A 20,447-nucleotide genomic window follows, 5' to 3' on the forward strand; every position below is an offset into this window, starting at 1 on the left:
TCAGTAACATTATTGCAATAAGAAAAAGAGTCCAGCATGAACTGAACTTAGATCCCAGCAAACAAAGGCAGGAAACATTTTACAGGTAAAGGAAAGGCATTGACTGGTGTGAAGGGGCCAGGTCCACGTGACCAGGCCACCTGGATTTGCTTATTGGGAGGAGAAACAAATGTCTGTTTTTATAACAAGTTGAAGTTAGGTGCCCACAAATGGTAGGCCCCTACACTTTCACCAGGCCTGGGAGCTATATTGAGTGAGTCAGTTCCCTATCACCATTTCAGAGGTGGCTCTCAGATCTTTGAGAAAACAGTTTTGGCTGGTAGATTTGCATCTTAAAACACGAAGAGTCAAGTTTAGTGGCTCATGGCAGTAATCATAGCATTTGGGAAGGAGCTGGAAGGATAGCTTAAGATCAACCTGGGCACAAAGCCAGTCTTTACAAAAAAATTAGCCATGCCTGGTGTCATGCTCCTGTAGTCCCAGCTACTCAGGAGACGGAGGCAGGAGGATCGCTTGAGGCAAGGACTTTGAGGTTACAGAGAGCAATAGTTGTGCCACTGCGCTTCACTGGGGCCTGGGTGAAAAAGCAGCACTCTTTAAAAAAAAAAAAAAAAAAAAGCACAGAAAGGATTGATAATTGACAGATTTCTAAAGTAATTGCCCTAATAGGGAATTGAGGGAGATATCTTTCTATCGCCAGGTTTTAGCTGGAGCAAACGGTACATTTTCCTGGCAACATTGAAGTTTCTCAGGCAGACATTTTAAAGGTGGTCATCTGAGGGCACATAGCTGAGTGCTGCTATAAGCCATGCTAGAGTGTGGTCAAGCATCGCAGAGCAGAGATTAGGATGAGTTTGTAGCATGTTAAGAGTTCTGCAGCTCTCAATATTAATAGCCTTTGTTAGATTTTTTTCATTACATTTTATTTGACTGATGTATCTCAATTTTAGTTATGACTCACAACTACAAAAGAAAGTGAGGGTGGGAGTGGATTAAATATAAAGTAATAGTGTAAGTCTGTTTTTCCCGTAACTGTGTATCTGTGTGTTCTTAAGAAAAGCAGTCTCACTGCTATATAGGGAATGAGGAGTGGGCAGGGATGGTCTGGAGTCTAACCTTAGCATCAATACTAACTTACTGTGTGAACTGGGGAAATATTTTTAGTGTTTATACCACTTCCCTATGATCCAATAGATGAAGGGAGTTGGATTAAATAATTTCTAAAAACACTTTGAGCCTCTAAAACACTGTGGAGGTATGTGTCTAATTTAATGACATTATCAATTATGTCTAAATACTATAAAGTACACTAAAAGCTGTGTAGCACCCCAGAGGATGCAGCATTTTTCTAAACTTTAATATGTAAGTCAAGCATGATGGCTTTATGGAGATGGCTTTTGCAGAAAGTCAATTGTGAGGGCATTTCACACTTCAGAATATTTGAGATCAGTCACAAGGGTACCCTAAATTCATTCAGTTATTTGGAACATTTCATTCTGCACTACCTGTACATGACATAATTTATTTTGAAGCCACATGTTCAAATTGGGATACATTATTCATTCATTCATTCATTCAGTGATTCAGTTTTTTACTCAGTATTTTTTATTCCATAGCTTCTTAAAAGATTATGGGTAGTCTCATAATGTTTTACTGAATACAGATAAAGAACATAATAAGAATGGTTCCCACTATATATATATATATTCAAGCTCACATATGAAAATATTTATGAAATAAAATATGGACAGTCACTAAATTAACTTCACTTTGTACTAGCCATTTTAAAAAATTACCCAAATAAGAAAATTATTTTAATGCTGTAATTTTCAGTATTTGCTTCATCTAGCAAGTTTAAACATAACTATGTATTAGCTAATTTTAATAGCATGTATTTTTTTTGATCAAAAAGTCATATATAGTTATTGCAAAACATTAGGAAAATATAGAAAACATGAGAATATTTCCAACAGAAATATAAATAAAATATAGGATGATATTAAACGTTAAACTTCATATTCTTTTTATTTTCAAAGTAAAGTACTCAATGAAGAGACACAATCTGCAGAACACTACTATATATTATCAGTCCAAGAACTGTAACTACAGTCTTCCTAGTAAGCAATATTAAAAAGAACAGCTGGTCTCAAAGGCACACATTGGATTTGTGAATCCATTCTATATATATTTCCCAGATTTTTACACAGCTGTAACAATTTTGTTTTTATTTATATGAATTTCTCAGTGTTTATCACTTTTCTGAAATCTACACATCTACAGTTAAGCCCAGTAAGTCATAATTCTCTCTGTTGAATTTTTCACTCATCTTGACCCTGTCTATATAGGTTTGATATTTCTTGTCAATCACTATTTAGCTTTTCATGAATCAACATTGCTTTCTTCCTTATAAACTAACTTTTCTTTTATGTGATTCTCAGACCAGGACCATGGGCAAGAGGATGAGTAAATGCCATATATATATATATGAGAAAGGATATATATTTTATTTTTTTACGTTAAGTTCCTGATACATGTGCAAAACTTGCAGGTTTGTTACATAGGTATTCATGTGCCATGGTTGGTTGCTGTACCTTTCAAAGCATTACTTAGGTTTTAAGCCCTGCAAGCATTAGTTATTTATCCTGATGCTCTCTCCCTCCCCTTGTCCCACCCCCAACAGGCCCCAACATTGTGTGTTGTTCCCCTCCTTGTGTCCATGTGTTCTCATTGTTCATCTCCCACTTATGAGTGAGAACATGCAGCATTTGCTTTTCTGTTTCTGTGTTAGTTTGCTGAAAATAATGGCTTCTAGCTCTATCCATGTCCCTGCAAAGGACATGATCTCATCCCTTTTGTGGCTTCATAGTATTCCATGGTGTATATGTACCACATTTTCTTTATCCAGTCTGTCATTGATGGGCATTTGAGTTGGTTCCATGTCTTTGCTATTGTGAATAGTGCTGCAATAAACATATATGTGCATCTATCTTTATAATAGAATGATTTATATTCCTTTGGGTATGGAACCAGTAATGGGATTGATACTTGTATATGCATCATGAATTTTTCATGTTGCATTTTTCAGTTCCATCAGGTTATTTATGTACCTCTCTAAACTGGTTATTCTAGTTAGCAGCTCCTCTAACCTTTTATCAAGGTTCTTAGCTTATCTGCATTGGGTTAGAACATGCTCCTTTACCTCAGCAAAGTTCGTTATCACCCACCTTCTGAAGCCGACTCCTTTCAATTCATCCATCTCATCCTCCTTCCAGCTCTGCTTCCTTGCTTGAGAGGTGTTACAATCATCTGGAGGAGAAGAGGCACTCTGGCCATTTGGGTTTTCATTGTTTTTTCATTGATTCTTTCTCATCTTCTTGAGTTTGCCTAGTTTTGATCTTTGAGTCTGCTGACTCTTGGATGAAGTTTTTGTGGGGACTTTCTTTTGTTGATGCTATTGTTGTTGCTTTCTGTTTGTTTGTTTTTCTTTCCATAGTGAGGTAGGTCCGTCTTCTGTAGGTCTGCTGTGGTTTGCTGGGGGTTCACTTCAGGCCCTATTCATCTGGTTCACTCTCGCGCCTGGAGATGTTACTTGAGGAGACTAGAGAACGGCAAAGATGGGTGCCTGCTCCTTCCTCTGGGATCTCTGACCTTGAGTGACACCAACCTGATGTCAATAGGAATACTCCTGTATAGGATGTCTGATATCCCCTGTTGTGGGGTTCTCACCCAGTTCGGTGGCTTGGGAAGCAGGAACCATTTAATGAGGCATTTTTGCTGCCCTTTGGTGGAGGGGGTGTGCTGCACTGTGGGGAAACCCACTTGTCTGGGCTGCGCAGATTCCTCAGAGCTAGCAGGAGGAAAGACTAAGTCTGCTGGTCTGCAGAGACTGGGGCCACCACACCCCACCCCATGCAGGGGCTCAGGCCCAGAGAGATCAGAGTTCTCTCCCTGAGACCCTGACTGGAGTCGGAGTTCCTGTAGGGAGGCCCTGCAGCTGCAGTGTTGACTGCCATCCTTCCTGCAAGGAGCTCAGGTGGCTTAGACAGAAGGCAGCTGGTAGCAGTGGTGATGGCTGCCCCTCCCCCATGGAACTCAGCAGGCTTAGGCCAATTCTATTTCAGTGGCTGTTGAGAATCTGCACAGCTCCATGGTTGAGACTCAAGGTCCCGGTGGCGTGGGCTCCTGAGTGTGATCTTCTGATCCATGGGTTGCACAGTTCCATGGAAAAAGCACAATTTCTCAGGCTGGGTACCATGCTCACTCACTGCCTGCCTTGGAAGGGCACTGGGGGCTCCCCTGCCCCGTGTAGCTCTCAGGTGGCCCATGACACCACACTGCTCTTCCTTCCTCTCCGTGGGTCACACCAGCCACCTAGTCAGTCCTAACGACAGAACCTGGATACCTCCATTGTTGTTGCAGGACCCGCTCACTGTTTTGGATCTTTTCCATGGGAACCTCTAATTGCTGCTGCTTCTAGATGGCCATCTTGGCCCCGCCCCAAATGCTGTATCTTTTAAGGGTCTAATGACAAATCTCTAAGTCTTCGATAGAGAAGAATGAAGTCACGAGGCAAAGAGCAACAAAGACCTTTTCACTCACTAGGACCAGATGAAATTTAACCAGCAACTGAGTTCAAGGAGGCTTACATAATTTTGAAAAGTGGAAAATACCAGGTCCGCGCTCACATCTTCTTCACAAAAGTTTGGAGATGATGCGGGGTAAAATATATTTTACCTGCACATATTTTTAGACTCTTTTAAAATAATTAGAAGAGAACAATAGCCTATTTTGTCAATAGATTTAAATATTTTTTTTAAGTCCGGGTGTTATTTGAGATACTTGGGTCTTTGGAGGAAATCAGTCATGATATGTTTTATATGAGGAGATAAAACGCCAAAGAAATACTTAGAAATAAAAAGCCATTGAAAATAATAAAGAAAGACATAGTCAAAATTGCATGTTTTCATTTAGAACTATTAGAGGTTCATAGTGATTCCAAATAAAAGACAAGATAAATATTATTAATTATCTTTTCATTGGTTATAATTATTATCTGCTGAGAAGAGTCTCATTCTATCTTCTTATAATATTTGATGCACATATTTATTATAATATTGGTCATGTGTTTTGAATAATTTTGTTAGGGTTTACAGAATGAATGTAGATTCCATATACTTAACAATGGTGTATAGACCAGGGCCATCACAAAGTAGGATCATATTTCACTGTGGTTCTAGCCTCTAGGTGCCTGGTATTGTTTCATGGGACATGAATATTACAAGGAGTCAATATTATATCACGGTAGTGGATATGGGATCTGCCCATAACTGAGAAGCAATAATATTTACATCACATAGTATCTGTGTCACAGAATTATAAAAAGTAAAATTGTATATTTTAAAGCTTTTACACGTTTCTTGACATATAGTAAGTTCTAAATAGACTTTTCTCAAAAGAAGACATACAAATGGCTAACAAGTATATGAAAAAATTTTCAGCATCACTAGTCATCTGGGAAATGCAAATCAGAACCACCTTGCAATATCATCTCACACCAATTAGAATAAATATTGTTAATGTAACGAAAAATAACAGACGCTGGTGAAGATGCAGAAAAACGAGAACTCCTATACACTCTTGGTGAGAATGTAAATTAGTACAAACATTGTGAAAAATCTTATGAAGTTTCCTAAAAAAATTAAAAATAACATTACCAAACAATCAAGCAATCCCACTACTAAGTACATATCCAAGGGAAAGGAAATTTGTATATCAATGGCATGTATGCAGTTTCATGTTTATTGCAGTACTAGTCACAATAGTCAAGATACCGAGTCAACCTCGGTGTCTATCAACAAATGAGCAAATAAAGAAAATGTGGTGTATATACGCGGGAGAAAACTATTTAGCCATAAAGAAGAATAACACCCTGTCATTCACAGCAACATGGATGACCCTGGAGGACATGATATTAGATGGAAAAAGCTAGGCACAGATATATAAATAATGCATGTTTCTACTCAAATCTGGAAGCTAAAAAATTGTCATAGAAGTAGAGAGTAAAATAGAGCATACTAGAGTCTAGGAAGGATAGTGGGAAGAGGAGGATGGGAAAAGTTCGGTTAACAGATACAAAATTGCAATCATATACGAGGAATAAGCTCTAGTGTTCCACAGCACTGGAAAGTGACTATAGTTAACACTGATTTATTGTACATTGTCAAATAGCTAGAGAAGATTTTGACTATTTCCAGCACAAGGGAATAATAAATATGTGGGGTGATGGATATGCTAAGCACTCTGATTTGATTATTACACACTAGATGTATGTATTGAAATATCATACTCTACTCCGTATAGAAGAACAATCTTGTGTCAATTAAAAAAATCTTAAAATTAAAAAGGTGGAGAGTTATAGACAAACACTTTATGAAGATTATATAGTTAAATTAAGATTTTTATGATATTATAGACCAAAAAGACAAAAATGTATCTGTCATTATGTTAATTTCCCCCCAAAACAAGACACTCATTCTAATGTAGGGTTTTGTCATGAGGAGCACTAGGCACTAAATGAATGATTAGAGGGAGTTAACACTACACCAGGAGGCAAAGAAAACAAGTCATATAAGACCTGGCAGATATTTCTGACTAATAATTCCCCTACAGATAAGGAAATTCCTATTAAGTATTCCAAGTTACTATATGCATATTTTTTCTCTTTATGCAGGTTTGTTAAAGTTTTTGGGTTTTTTTTTTTTTTTTGGAGATGGAATCTCACTGTTGCCCAGGCTGGAGTGCAGTGGTACGATCTCGGCTCACTGCAAGCTCTGCCTCCTGGGTTCACAAAATTCTCCTGGATGGTGTAATTTCAATAACCCTTAACTATTTATATATCTACCCAAAATTTATACATCTACCTGAAAAACTTTTCCAAAGATTGTACAATTATCAATCTCTAATGGATGTAATATAACTAAAAACTTGCAACCACTATTCTCATAGTCAGTTTTGGACAGATTTTTTTTTGTTTGTTTTGGCAGTCATTTAAAAATTCCTCCCTTTCTGTATTGGCTGACCGTGAACCCTACATTTTCTGTAAATGATTATGTTAAAAGAATTGTGGAGCATGATCAAAGTTTGAGAAACCACTATGATCTTAAACAAAATTACACATAAAAAAAGTGCCCTGGGGGTAATTCCCTCACCATGACCACAAGTTCTTTATGAAATATGCCACAAAAAAAGTTGAAGCTGGTTGACCCAAAAGACCGGTTGTGACTCAACTTGTACTCATTTGTCTGAGATTTTTGTATTTCCATATTAATTTACCATTTTAATCATAGATTTGTTAACTCTTTTAAGCAAATTTTATTTTTTTCTTTTTAAATAAATGATTATGTAAATAAGACTCATTTTGTTAATTAGGAGTTTTAACCAATATTCATTTATGTGTTGTTACACTGTTAACATTTTAAATCATATTTTAAATCTGAGCTTATCTTCTACCTATAACTGTTTATATTAATGTTTAAAATAAGGAATAGAAAGAAATAATGCAATACTACAGTTCTGATGTGTGTGTCAAAGCAAAATTTGCACCAATGTGAAACAGGTTAAGAAAGGCTAGTATATGAAAAAGGCACCCTTCTCTCAAGGGGAAGAGAGTCTTTGCATGAGGGGAGAGAACCTGAACTCAGCTCAAGTGAAACAAAGGATGGGAGAGTTTCTAAGAGTATACAGGAGGAATAAATTCTAGTGGAACTTATAATAGAAGATCACAAGCCATCTATGTTTGTTAATTGGCCTCACCCAAAAGAAAAGTCAACTTTCTCTTTTTCATAGGAAGTAATTTTACAGCTTGGAGCAAGACTCCCACCAAACTTGGCTCCTACCCTCCCACAGAGACTGGGAGGTAGGGGTACCATCTTCCTTAGTGATTACACATCAAAGGATGAGTCTCAGGTCCTTGAGAAAGACAGTCCTGGGTTGTAACACTGGCAGGAGGCTTTTAAAAAGGCTTGCAACCAAAGGTGAAAAGAAAGAATTTACAAGTTTTCTAAAGTAAATATTCTCTAAGAAAAGGGAGATCAGGGCCTAGAGTCAGGATGAAGCCTATCTAAAGTTTTGTCACACTAAGGGCAATGTTTCATCCATGTTGGTCAGATATTTCTCCAACAGAGAGTGAGTTCCTTGAGGACAGCAAGAAACAGAATGTACAAAGGCTAGGCTACTCCATAGGACTCTAACTCACAACTTTTGCAGCAACCAGGTCACAACTTGTTCTAACTGCCAGCTTCCCTAATATTTGCCCCTAATATCAACTTAGAACCAACCAGAAAAAGCCAAATGTGTTCTTGTGACTAAGCACATAGGTTGCTGTTTCTCTTTAGCCTGCCTCCACTTTCTCTATGCCCACAATCTCCAATCAGAGCAGGGACGTGTTACGCCCTGTCTGCCTTTGACTCTTTGTCAAATACAAGGCATGGTGGCTGACTCCCTTGCTATGGTAAGCTTTGAATAAATAGTCTTTGCTTGTTCTCATCTGGATGGTCTCCATTTATTTCCAGAGCAGAAAATCAGCATCTAGAGCTGTGAGCAATTGCTAATACCACCATAATCCATTAAAGAATTAGTTCCTGCATAAAGACTTCTGTGATAGAAGCATGGTTTTCTGGAAGAAGAGTATAAAAATCAGTGATGTGGTTTAGCACTCAGCCTGAATCACTTATTTTATGACTTTAGAAAATTTAACATGTTTGACACTCTGCTATGGTCTGAATGTTTGTGTCTTTCCCAAATTCATGTGTTGAATCCTAATCACCAGTGTGATGGTATTAAGAGGTTGGCACGTTGGAAGGTGATTAGGTCATTTGAGTAGAGCCCTGGCAATAGGATTAGTGTTCTTACACAGGAGACCCTAGAGAGCTATATTGCCCTTTCCACCATGTGAGGACACAGAGAGAAGGCCTCATCCATGAACCAGGAAAAGACCTTCACCAAATACTAAATCTGTGATGCCTTGATCTTGGATTTCCCAGCCTCCAGAACCTTGAGAAATACATTTCTGCTATTTATAAACTACCTAGTTTATGGCATTTTGTTATAGTAGCCTAAATACACAAAGACTGCCTCCATTCTTACCTCTATTTTTGGAATAATAATTCAGTTTATGAGTAGTTTGAGTATTAAATTAGGTAATAATTGTGAACACTATTTCTCTTTCCCTGTGTAGGATGCTCAGTGTTTTCAGAGACTTACTGTTCTATGGACTTACTGCTAATGGGATACAAATTAACCTTAAAACGCAGCTTTAAAAAATTGGTTAATAATTCTTTGTTTCTATGTATAGTGAGCAATGCCTGAAGAAGTTTAAAATCTTGTACATTAGCTGAAAAAAATGCTCCAGGGAAAAATGGTCAAAAAAGAGGAAAAGACAAAAACACCCTCTGGCCAGCATTGTTATGCAACTGAGCCTGCAAAGCTACAAATGACAGTCTTGGGTAAGCACCAAAGCCCCCAGGTTGTTCTGCAACTAATGACTTACAGCCATGGAATCATCTATGTAGTTTTGTTTTTCTCTAAATTATTTTTTAAATAGATCATACAACCACATGATTCCAAAAGCAAACAGGTGAAAAAAGTTTTGCTTCGATACCTGTTGTCAATCCTCCTGGTTCCTTAACTTATTCCTGGGTATCCTACTGCCCAGAGCCAAGCACTTGTATTAGTCTCTTATTTAATCTTCCAGAGTATTTTTTAAATAATAAAGTATATATTCATGCTTACTCTTTTTAATGTAATATACAGCATAACATTTGCTTGACTCCTTTTTCTTTTTCATTTAATAGTACGTCTTTACCTAGCCATACATAAAGAGCTTCCTCACTCTTCATTTGTGTATCCGTATGTGGATATAATATTTTAAAGAATTATTTTGTTTGAAGGATGTGCTATAATTTATTTAACAGGTACCTACTGGCGTGCATTTGTTTCCAGGTGCTAGTTATAATGAAAAATGCTATGATGAATAAACCTGCACATTAATCATTTCAGTCCTGTGCATCTCTATCCCTTCTTGAATGTGTTATGTGGATATATTATTGGTAGAATAAATTCCTATAGTGCAATTATTGAGTTACAAGGCAGCTATATCTATCTATCTATCTATCTATCGATCTATCTATCTATCTATCTATCATCTATCGATTGATCGATCTATCCATCCATCCATCCATCCATCCATCCATCCATCCATCCATCTGTGTATCTATCAACTATCTTTATACACACACAATTTAAAAATACAAGAAATATTTTGAAAGCTATCAAATATCCTTTATCAGTTTCTAATTTGTGTTCATATCAGCTCATTTTTCCACACCTTCACAAATGTGAGGTATTATTCAACATTTCGCTTTTACCAAGCTGACAGGTGAAAATCAGCATCTCAATGTCTTCCTGAAGTGTATTTTATCTTATTCTGAGGAATGTTCAATACTTCTTTCTATATTAAATGTATCTTCCCTTATTTGGAAACTGTCTCTTTATACCCTTTATACATATTTTTAAAAATATAACTTCCTGTAAGTCAATAAATGACTCAAAGGTCACATATAAAACTGGAAGATCCAAAGCCATATGTCTCTGGAGTCAACCAGGAAGCTGCCTCTTGCTCAAAAGTGAACCTGAGTAAGCTGTTGCTACACACAGAATGTTCCTAAATCATTATTTATTATAGTTCACATTAATTTAACTCAGAACACTCTGGATACAGACAGTAGGTACTCTCATGATAATATGAAAAATGGCAGGACATACACAAATTTCTGGGCCATATTTACTATCCTTCCTTGAATATATATTTTATTCCAAGATTTTTCTTAAATAAATAATTTTTAAGTTACATTAAAAATCACTTTTAGGTTCCTGTTTCTCTTCCAACATATGAAGTGCTTTTTTTAAAAGTCTATTTTTAAAAATCAATTTGTAAAAGATCTTTATTAGGGATAGTAGCCCTTTATGTATGGGAAGAGTAGTAACATATTTCTATGCCTATATTTATATCTGTATCTATTTCTTTAATACAGCTAAAATGTTCAATCTTTTCTTATTGGTTTTGTGATTTTCCCCACTCCAAGAATGTAACTAAATTCTCTCACAATTTCTTATAGTCTCTCATGAGTTATTGTTTTTAATTTAAATATTAAATCAGTTTTTGATTTCTGCTCTATAAGTTACAGGTTTGAATTTAATTTTTCCCCACATGGTCAATTAGTCATCCCAAGCCCATTTATTCCCCACAAATTGAGATAATACCTTAAATTAATAAATACATTTAGGTATATTTATAAATTTTCTCTCCCATTCTTCTATTTATGTGCTATTAATACACAGCTTTAACTGATTAATCCTTGTTAATTCCAGTACACTGTAAGAGGCTAATTTTTCTTTTCTTGGTGCCGACAGTCAGATCTTTTTATATAGGTGATATAATCAGAAAATCATATTTTTATCAGACAGATACAAATTATAAGGTGGTGGGTATACATGGAGAATAAAAAGGGGCATTTACCAAACTTGATTTTTGATTTTGAAAAAAGAAAATGTAATTATTTGTGTTGGTTGTTATTATAGTGGTTGATTTTAGAAAACTGTATGGATGTTTATGATTAAAAATTTCAGGAAAAAGTCATATCTTGAGTGCCAGAAAATATTAAAAATGTAAGGATACTGATTATAGTAAGAATATTATGTAAGTTTTATTTGAGGTGGTATTTATCACCCTGACTAGCTTGTGTTTTCATCTTACTTAATGAATTCAACCATTTAGATTCAATAAACTTAAATTGAAAAATATTAATGCTTGTGGGACAAAATTAAAATAAAACACTTCAAAACATTTATTGGTTTTAGATTACCAGGTACCAAAGATGAGTATCTGTAGATTGTAGCAAAAAGCACAATAAGATGGACATTTAAATTTAAAACACCTCTACTCTACTATAGGCTTTCTATATTTGATAGTGTTAACATTGATTATTCTTATTCTTCCTCTCTGCTCATCATATTAGGTTCATTGATGATGAAGAAATAATAAATTATAAAACCATTCCAAAAGAACTTGGCATAACGCTGAGATCAGTTGCATCAAAATAAATTAAAATTTAATGATGCATTGCTCATGTCTGCCAAACATTCTGCAAATACGTTAAGTAGGAAAAAATAAGTGTGATGCGAGTTTTTCCAGAGATGTAATAATACCCAAGTACGTACCTTATGCTTATTTTAACTTTTCCCCACATTTCTAAAATATGCTACGAAATATTGAAATGATTTCCACAATCAGAAAACGTTCCCTTTAAACTCAATTTTATTTTGCTTGCATGCTCTCCTGTGCGTGTGCAGGGTGGGGCGAGGGACGAGGATGTGCACTTTGCCTTTTAGCATGCTTGTAACAGATAATAGGAACTGAGATAGACTTTTAATGTGAATCTTTACCTTTAACTGTCTGGGAGTTAAGCTGTGTTAACTGCTCTAGTTGTTGGTTTCAGTGGCTTCAATCTCTTCTAGTGTCCTTTTATTTTACTTTTTGTCTTTTCTGTTGCCCTTGGTTTTCCTAGAAAGTCCTTAAGTAGAGTCTGAGCCTTGCAGAATTTTCAGCTATATTCCTGTTATTATATAGTAGCCCGTTGATGTGTTGTGTTGGGGAGAAAAGCATTCTGCAAACCTATAATGAGGTTCCAGTCATTCGGTGGATCTGTGACCGTCTGCTGTGATTTTCATAAGTCTTTCTCAGCTTTGCACCGCTCGTTCTGTGAGACAGAAGGCTAGCGGTGGCTAGAGTTGTGTAATTTTCCTTTCCTCACATTGGATAAGGCTCTGGAGAAGTCTTCTCCCTTTCTGTGTAGGTCTTTTTTTTTTTTTTTTTTTTTTTTTGGAGAGATCATTCTGGATTTCTTTCAAAATGATTACCTTTCCCTTGGGTACATTTCCAAATGGTTACTTTTTCTCTCCCCTAGCCAAACAAAAAGGGATTTTTCTCTGATCTTCATTAGGAGATCTCAGTAGGGTCCCTGTAGATAAAAACCCATCAAAATAAGTGGTCCTTCCCCAAGCTGGGCACCTAGGCATTTTCACCTCTCAAGCTTATCCACCCTCAGCTTGCAATAATTCATTGACGTTTGTTCAGAGGATCCAGTGGCTTCTGCTTCAGGTAACTGATCTGTATTCCCTGAATTCACTTGTCTCTCCAGTTTTCAGAGTGGCAGCTTGTCCAGTGACCTCAAATCTCTGATGGGTTTTTAGAAAGTGTTTTTTCAGTTTGTTTGGCTTTTTGTTGTTGTTATTGTTGTTGTTGTAAGGGTGGAAACGATAACTTGTAAAGCACTTCACATGTTGGAAGAGAAACAGGAACCTAAAAGTGATTTTTAATGTAACTTAAAAATTACTTATTTAAGAAAAATCTTGGAATAAAATATATATTCAAGGAAGGATAGTAAATATGGCCTAGAAATTTTAGTATGTCCTGCCATTTTTCATATTATCATGAGAGTACCTACTGTCTGTATCCAGGGCGTTCTGAGTTAAATTAATGTGAACTATGATAAATAATGATTTAGAAACATTCTGTGTGTACTCAGGTTCACTTTTGAGCAAGAGGCAGCTTCCTGGTTGAATCCAGAGCCATCTGGCTTTGGATCTTTCAGTTTTATATGTGACCTTTGAGTCATTTATTGACTTACAGAAAAGAGGAAAAAGAATAAGCTGTTTACAAGAGAAAATATTGTAATTAATAATGAAAATCCAGAAGGATCCCCAGAACAGCCATAAGAAAAACTCTAGGTGTAATGTTTTTTAAAAATATATGATTATAATAAATATTAATAATTTTCTGTGCTTGGGACCATTGTTTTCCAAAACAGAGAAACATCTAAGTAATTCCAGAGGAAGAGAAATTTCTTCATGAATACCAGAAATACAAATGCTTAGTGAATAAGAAATAAACAGAAACACAATATAATATTGTCTACTGTAAAAAACATCAATTATAGCTTACAGATACCTTTTCCTAAAATTCAAATCCACAAATTTGCTTTAAGAGTTCAGAATTAATGACAACTTTCAAGGCGTAATTAATCATTTTCATATGTGATTTCCTGTGGAAAATAATGAATATTTCTAAGACCTACTAAGAGCTTCTAGCCAGTAAATTATTTCAGCTAAATGTTATCTTTCGTAGGCTGTTATAAACCAAAGAAACATGGGTAGGGTGCTGTAAAATATACAAAGCAACTTCTCTTATGCTAATATTCTAATAACTAAAATTTTATACTAAAACTATCATTTTAATCTCCATCTACAATTTTAAAAAATTCTACTTTTTAAGTAAATATATTCTTATTAGGAAATTTGCATTTACTTGACAAATATAATATTTCTAATGTAATTCTTAATAGCTAAAGGTTCAATTTTCTTGTAAGAAAAACAAAAGTGAAAAATGTTTATTTTTTGATGCAAAAAAATACTTATGAAAGTGTTTTAAAACCACTGTGCTCCCATGACAAAGATGCTCAAAAGTAGAATAAGTATTGCATTTTTAATTCTAAGGTGCCCTATTTGTAATATAAAATACAAATAGTTATCACAGTGAATATTGGAGAAAAATCCTCTCATGTTTTCAGAAGGAAAAAAAGAGAAATCATTAAATCCTCTCATGTTTTCAGCAGAGGAAAAATAAGAGGAGGCCGGGTGCGGTGGCTCATGCCTGTAATCCCAGCACTTTGGGAGGCCGAGGCTAGCGAATCACAAGGTCAGGAGTTTGAGATCAGCCTGACCAACATGGTGAAACCCCTTCTCTACTAAAAATGCAAAAAATTAGCTGGGCGTGGTGGTGGGCGCCTGTAATCCCAGCTACTCAGGAGGCTGAGGCAGGAGAATAACTTGAACCTGGGTAGCAGAGGTTGCAGTGAGCCTAGATGGCACCACCACAGAGTGAGACCCTGTCTCAAAAAAAAAAAAAAAAAAAAAAAAAGAGGAATCATTAAAAATGTGCCAGAGCTTATTGAAGAGCAGTTTCTGTCCTTCTTAACTGGTCTACCCTCATGAGAAACTATTTAAGCAGAACCTAACCTGCTGGAGTCCTATCAGAGCTTTCCATTGGTGAGAAAGGAAATACTCATCTCCAGCCCACTTTCGCCATCCTGCTGCATGTAAGGAGTAGGGAAGGGACTGAGAAGCACGTGTGAACAACAGAGTCCTGAGGAACTGTAACAGTGAAACAGCAAAAGAACTAACATAACTAATTCCATTTTTGTTTAAGGGGTCTTTACTCATACCTGCACGTAGGATAGGATAATTTTAGAGCACTGAGAATATGCAAAAAGAGCAATCATGCTGTATTTTAAACAAAATCTGGAATTAAAGAAGTATGTCAATAACTGTATTTTATTCAAATATATAGGAGCATAATTGTGACCTGACCAAGGACAAAGTAGTTCCCAACCTCCTCAGACTCTCTGTGGCACTCAGATTATCTGTGGTCATTGGTCATCTCTTGATGCCAACCCCCGTTTCATCCCATCTCCCCTAACATAAAAGATGTCTGAAATTTGTGCCCACCTCAGAGACTATCTTAGGATGCTAGTCCGCCATCTTCTCAGTTTCCTGACTCTCCAAATAAGCCTGCCTTTTCTCCCATCAACTCTCCTCTCTTGTGTTTGTCTTTGGAGCAGCAAGCAGCCAAATCTAGGTTTGGTTACATTTTAATAGCACCCATCATAGGGTTGTGTGCTTAGGGTGGGCCAGCCTTCCTGGTTTTTAAAGAAGGAGCAATTGGCCACTGGCAGCATGCCAGGACGTCACTCTCCTGGGGGTAACAAAAACCACTCCTGAGTACCAGCTGCTGGTGGCTAGCTGACCCTGCAGCTAGGATTCCAGGGGTATCCCAGCAACTGCTGAGAATGCGTCTGTCTTGGGAATTCTCGTTCTTTCCCACTTCTCAGCATCAGCTGCCAGAAAAGCTCAGTTGGTGAGAAAAAAAAAAAAAAACAGTATCTGAGAGTTGACTGGCTCCAACACTGGGTAAGTCAAACCAGTATGTACGCTGTGAATCTTCTGTCTCATCTATTTGGGGTTTTGTGCCATTCGGACCTAGCATGGGCCATTTGTGGTACTGTTTGGTGTGATATAAGATGCTTAACGTCATCTCTTCAGTCTCCCTTTTACTTCCGGAGTGCTGTTTGTTTCAGTATCTGTGTTGTTAGTTTTAAATTGTTTAAAAACATGGAAAAGTTCAAAGGCATGTTAGAATTTCTGGGAATCCATTTGATTAAATAGTATGGCCTATTTGTACACATTTTAAAACTAATGAGCAAATTAAATAAAATTTAGAGCTCAAATGGTTAATTTGCAACTATACAGTTCAGTAGGGTTTTCTAAAAGCCTCTGTTTCTCTCTTGTTTCTACCTACTTTGTATCTGCATTTATTAAGCTACTGGTGTTGAGATAAAAATCACTGATTCAAAGTTACTTGGAGATTTTAGTTTTCTTAGACAGTTCAGGCAGTTCTAGCTAAAATGTAAGACATTAGAAATTCATTTAAAACTGAAAAAAGAAAGGTAAAAGACATTTTTTAAATCAAAAGTGCCATGAAAACTGCTTTACCCAAAATTTTGATCCACAACCTTCATTGGATTACCTATTAGGAAAACAAAGTTTAGCCATGTGGACAGGTCCCAGTTTTTTCAGAAATAATTTGGATCTAGCCATCTTTTGTAGGCTGGTGAGTTTGTGATGCTGTCTCATGGCTAGAGTTCCAAGTTAAAAGGTATTCAATCTCTCTCTGTGTGTAGGTATACATGTTTAGAGGTATTTACATATATGTACATATATTATGTTAGGTCCTGTGTTTAGAATGCTACCAAATTGGCTTCTAAGTAAATGATTACTCATAAATTAAGTCCAAAAACCTATCAAGTTAATGTGAATTTAGTAATCATTAGTAAATAAGAATTGTTTTAAAATTATTGGTAAAATAAAAATGTCTTCCGAATTGTAAGCATAAATGTTTATCTGGGTTTCCTGATTGTTTTATATTTGCCTCTGCTAGATAATTTAAACTGTTGGTTTGGCATAAAGATTATAAGATTATAAATCCAGCCAAAATCAGAACACCTATTTGTGTGTGTTTTGTGTTATTCTTTTTTTTTTTTTTTGACAAATAAGACTAATTTAAGATTGTTTGTTCAATGAAAACAGCTGTATCTTCTGAGCTATCAGCAAAATGCCCACGTATTTAACCTCAAGGTTCACATTCAGGTGAACAGTTGATTCTCACAGGCTTTAAAAATGGTTAACAGGAAAATAAGTTTAAATGATGACTAGCTTTGTCTAATATCTCAGTTTTCAAAAGTAATCTAGATAAGCTATGAAAAATAAAAACAATTGAGTACATATAAATGGGATAAATTCTTATAAGTGAATTTCTGTTTAATTTAAAATCTGAAAATTATTTTGAATTAAATAATAAATGCTCATTGGATGTCTGGGGCATTTCCAATTTAGAGAGGGTTATGATATGGGGAAACATGTTTCTAAAAATTATGTCTTGGTTTTATCTATACAATGGTAGCATCTGACAGTTCAGGATTTCTTGCTTCCTAGGTTTTCACTAACATTTAAGGTTACTAAGAAAAAGAATTCTATTGTAATTCTGTAAGTTGTGTTCTAATTAAGAAAAATATATATATTTTTTAAAATCATAAGTTTATTTAAAGGTTATTCATAAAAGAAGGTAGAAAGGAACCAGTAGGTACAAGACAGTGATGTGCAGAATTCCTATGGCCAAGGGACTTGGAATCAAAAGACTTAGAACCAATTTCAATGTTCTAACCTAGGTAAGAATGGAGTTGGACAGGCATACATTAATATTTAGAACCCTTTTAAGTAAAATAAGGCCCAAACCAAAAGCCAAAAAAGAAAGGTGACAAAATGACTTGTTTATAAATTTTATGTGTTATCAGGTGTTTAGACATCTGTGGGCCCATCTTTAATTTGAAGGGTCTGAACTAATTTTATCTCTCAAAACCAGATAAGAAGACCACTGAGCACGGACCAGTTCGGTCCAGTTTACGGAGATTGTGCACTAGTGTGCTTTTGTGTCCTGAAAAAAGCCTTTTGACTAATAGGGTCTAATTGTAGCACATTTGAATGTTGTCTCCACCCCAAAGTAAAGTGTGTTTTATGTTACATGCATGTCTGTTGAATAAGCATGTGTCGGACTACCTTTATAAATATTCATAGCCCCTTCACTTGTTGAATATATATGGTTAGTCAACTAGTATTCATATCCCACTGGAGCCCTGGGTACCACTGACAGTGGGGAACACATTTATTAACTTGCTTATGGATATGAGGAACATATATGTTATAGTTAACATCTATCTATTCCCTGATTCAAATGAGAATATGATGGTTACAGAAATGCAAGAGAAACTTTGACTCACCTCTTCCTACAGCCTTTAGATTGCCATGTTGAAGACCATAATTGCTAGGAAAAACTAAAAAAAAGATGAACCATAGTCTAAAAAGAAGCATTGCCAAAATATATCAAGGAACTAATTTAACTTGGAATAAGATGTTGTCATTTGCTCTGTTGTAGATTACAATGGCTCCCTGAAGTGGACACAAATCGAGTCCTTTTAAATTATTATACGATAGGCCATTCCAATTTTCTGCCTTAGTGGAAAAAAATCAACTAATACTTTAAGAAACATAGCAATTGGCAATATGTTAAGACTCTAGGCACTGTATTAACTTCTGTCCATGAGTTTGCTTCTATCAAGACCACTCATCCCACAGATATGTGGCACTACATCCTTTTTGACTGGGAGATCAGATCTTCCTAAAGAGTAAAAAAATAAAATAAAAAGAAACAAGAACCTAAACACAAACTTTCATTCCACAAACACTCCACAGTAGCCAGATGAGGGAATATGCCTGATATACCTAATCTCATAAGACTATGGAATGAGTCTGTGACAGTGGGAAATTTTGACAGTGAAACAGCAAAGGAACTAACACAACTAACTCAGTTATTGTTTATGGGGCGTTTACTTCTTCCTGCATGTAGGCTAAAAAAATTTTAGAGCACTGAGAAAATATGCAAAAACAGCAATCATGTATTTTTTAAAACAAACTCTGGGATTAAAGGAGAAGTATGTAAACAATTAACATTTATATAAGCTTTGTGACCTGACCAAGGACAAAGGAGTTCCCAACTTCCTTGGACCCTCACTGGTGCCAGATGTCACTAGTCCTAGATGGGTTAACTAGAGAATTCTACCAAACATTTAAGGAAGACATTATGCCAATTGTATATATTCCCTTTCAGAAACTAGGAGCAGAGACAGTATTTCCTAAATCATTCTATGAGGCCAGCATTGCTCTAATACAGGGATAGATAAATAAACTGTGGTATATCTGACACTGGAATATTATTAAGCACACAAAAAGAGTTATCAAGCCATGAAAACATGAAGGGAACTTAAATGCATATTACAAAGAGAAAGAAGCCAATCTGTAAAGGTATATACTATATGATTCCAACTATATGACATTCTGGAAAAGGCAATACCCTAGAGACAAAAAAAAAAAAGAAAAAAGACCAGTAGTTGCCAGTGGTCGGGGGGAGAGAGAGAAGAGCAGACAGAGCACATAGGATTGTTAGCGCTATGAAACTATTCTGTATGATATGTAATAGTGGATACATGTCATTAGACATTTTTCCAAGCCTGTACAATGCATAACGCCAAGGTTGAACCCTAACGCAAATCCTGAACTGTAGGTGATAATGATATGTCAGTGTAGTTTCATCAGTTTTAACAAATGTACCAGTCTCGTGGGGGATGTTGATAATGGGAGAGACTATGCATGTGTGGAGGCAGTAGGTATATGGGGAATCTCTGAGAACCATCTACTCATTTTTGCTGTGAATGTAAAACCGCCCTAAAAAAAAAAAAAAAAAAAAAAGCTTATTTTCTTTTTTTTAAATTTTTTAAATTATACTTTAAGTCTAGTCTACGGTACATGTGCACAACGTGCAGGTTTGTTACGTATGTATACATGTGCCATGTCGGTGTGCTTCACCCGTTAACTCATCATTTACATTAGGTGTATCTCCTAATGCTATCCCTCCCCCCTCCCCCCACCCCACGACAGGCCCCGGTGTGTGATCTTCCCCTTTCTGTGCCCATGTGTTCTCATTGTTCAATTCCCACCTATGAGTGAGAACATGCAGTGTTTGGTTTTTTGTCCTTGCCATAGTTTGCTGAGAATAATGGTTTCCAGCTTCATCTATGTCCCTACAAAGGACATGAACTCATCCTTTTTTATGGTTGCATAGTATTCCATGGTGTATATGTGCCATGTTTTCTTAATCCAGTCTA

The 20,447-nt window shown here is 36.1% G+C and overlaps 1 long non-coding RNA gene across 2 annotated transcripts in view; it reads left to right on the forward strand.

The window, feature by feature from the left end:
- Positions 1–20,447, forward strand: part of LOC131382485 (uncharacterized) — a 123,153-nt gene that overhangs the window by 13,364 nt on the left and 89,342 nt on the right. The window contains exon 1 of one of the 2 annotated variants that reach the window (XR_009212004.1): positions 15,990–16,083. The exons of the other annotated variant lie outside the window; for it this stretch is intronic. This is a non-coding gene — a long non-coding RNA (uncharacterized LOC131382485). Of the gene's footprint in view, positions 1–15,989; positions 16,084–20,447 lie in introns of those variants that run through there. 2 annotated transcript variants of the gene reach the window in all.

This window comes from Hylobates moloch, unplaced genomic scaffold (assembly GCF_009828535.3).
Source record: "Hylobates moloch isolate HMO894 unplaced genomic scaffold, HMol_V3 SCAFFOLD_30, whole genome shotgun sequence".
NCBI lineage: Eukaryota > Metazoa > Chordata > Mammalia > Primates > Hylobatidae > Hylobates > Hylobates moloch.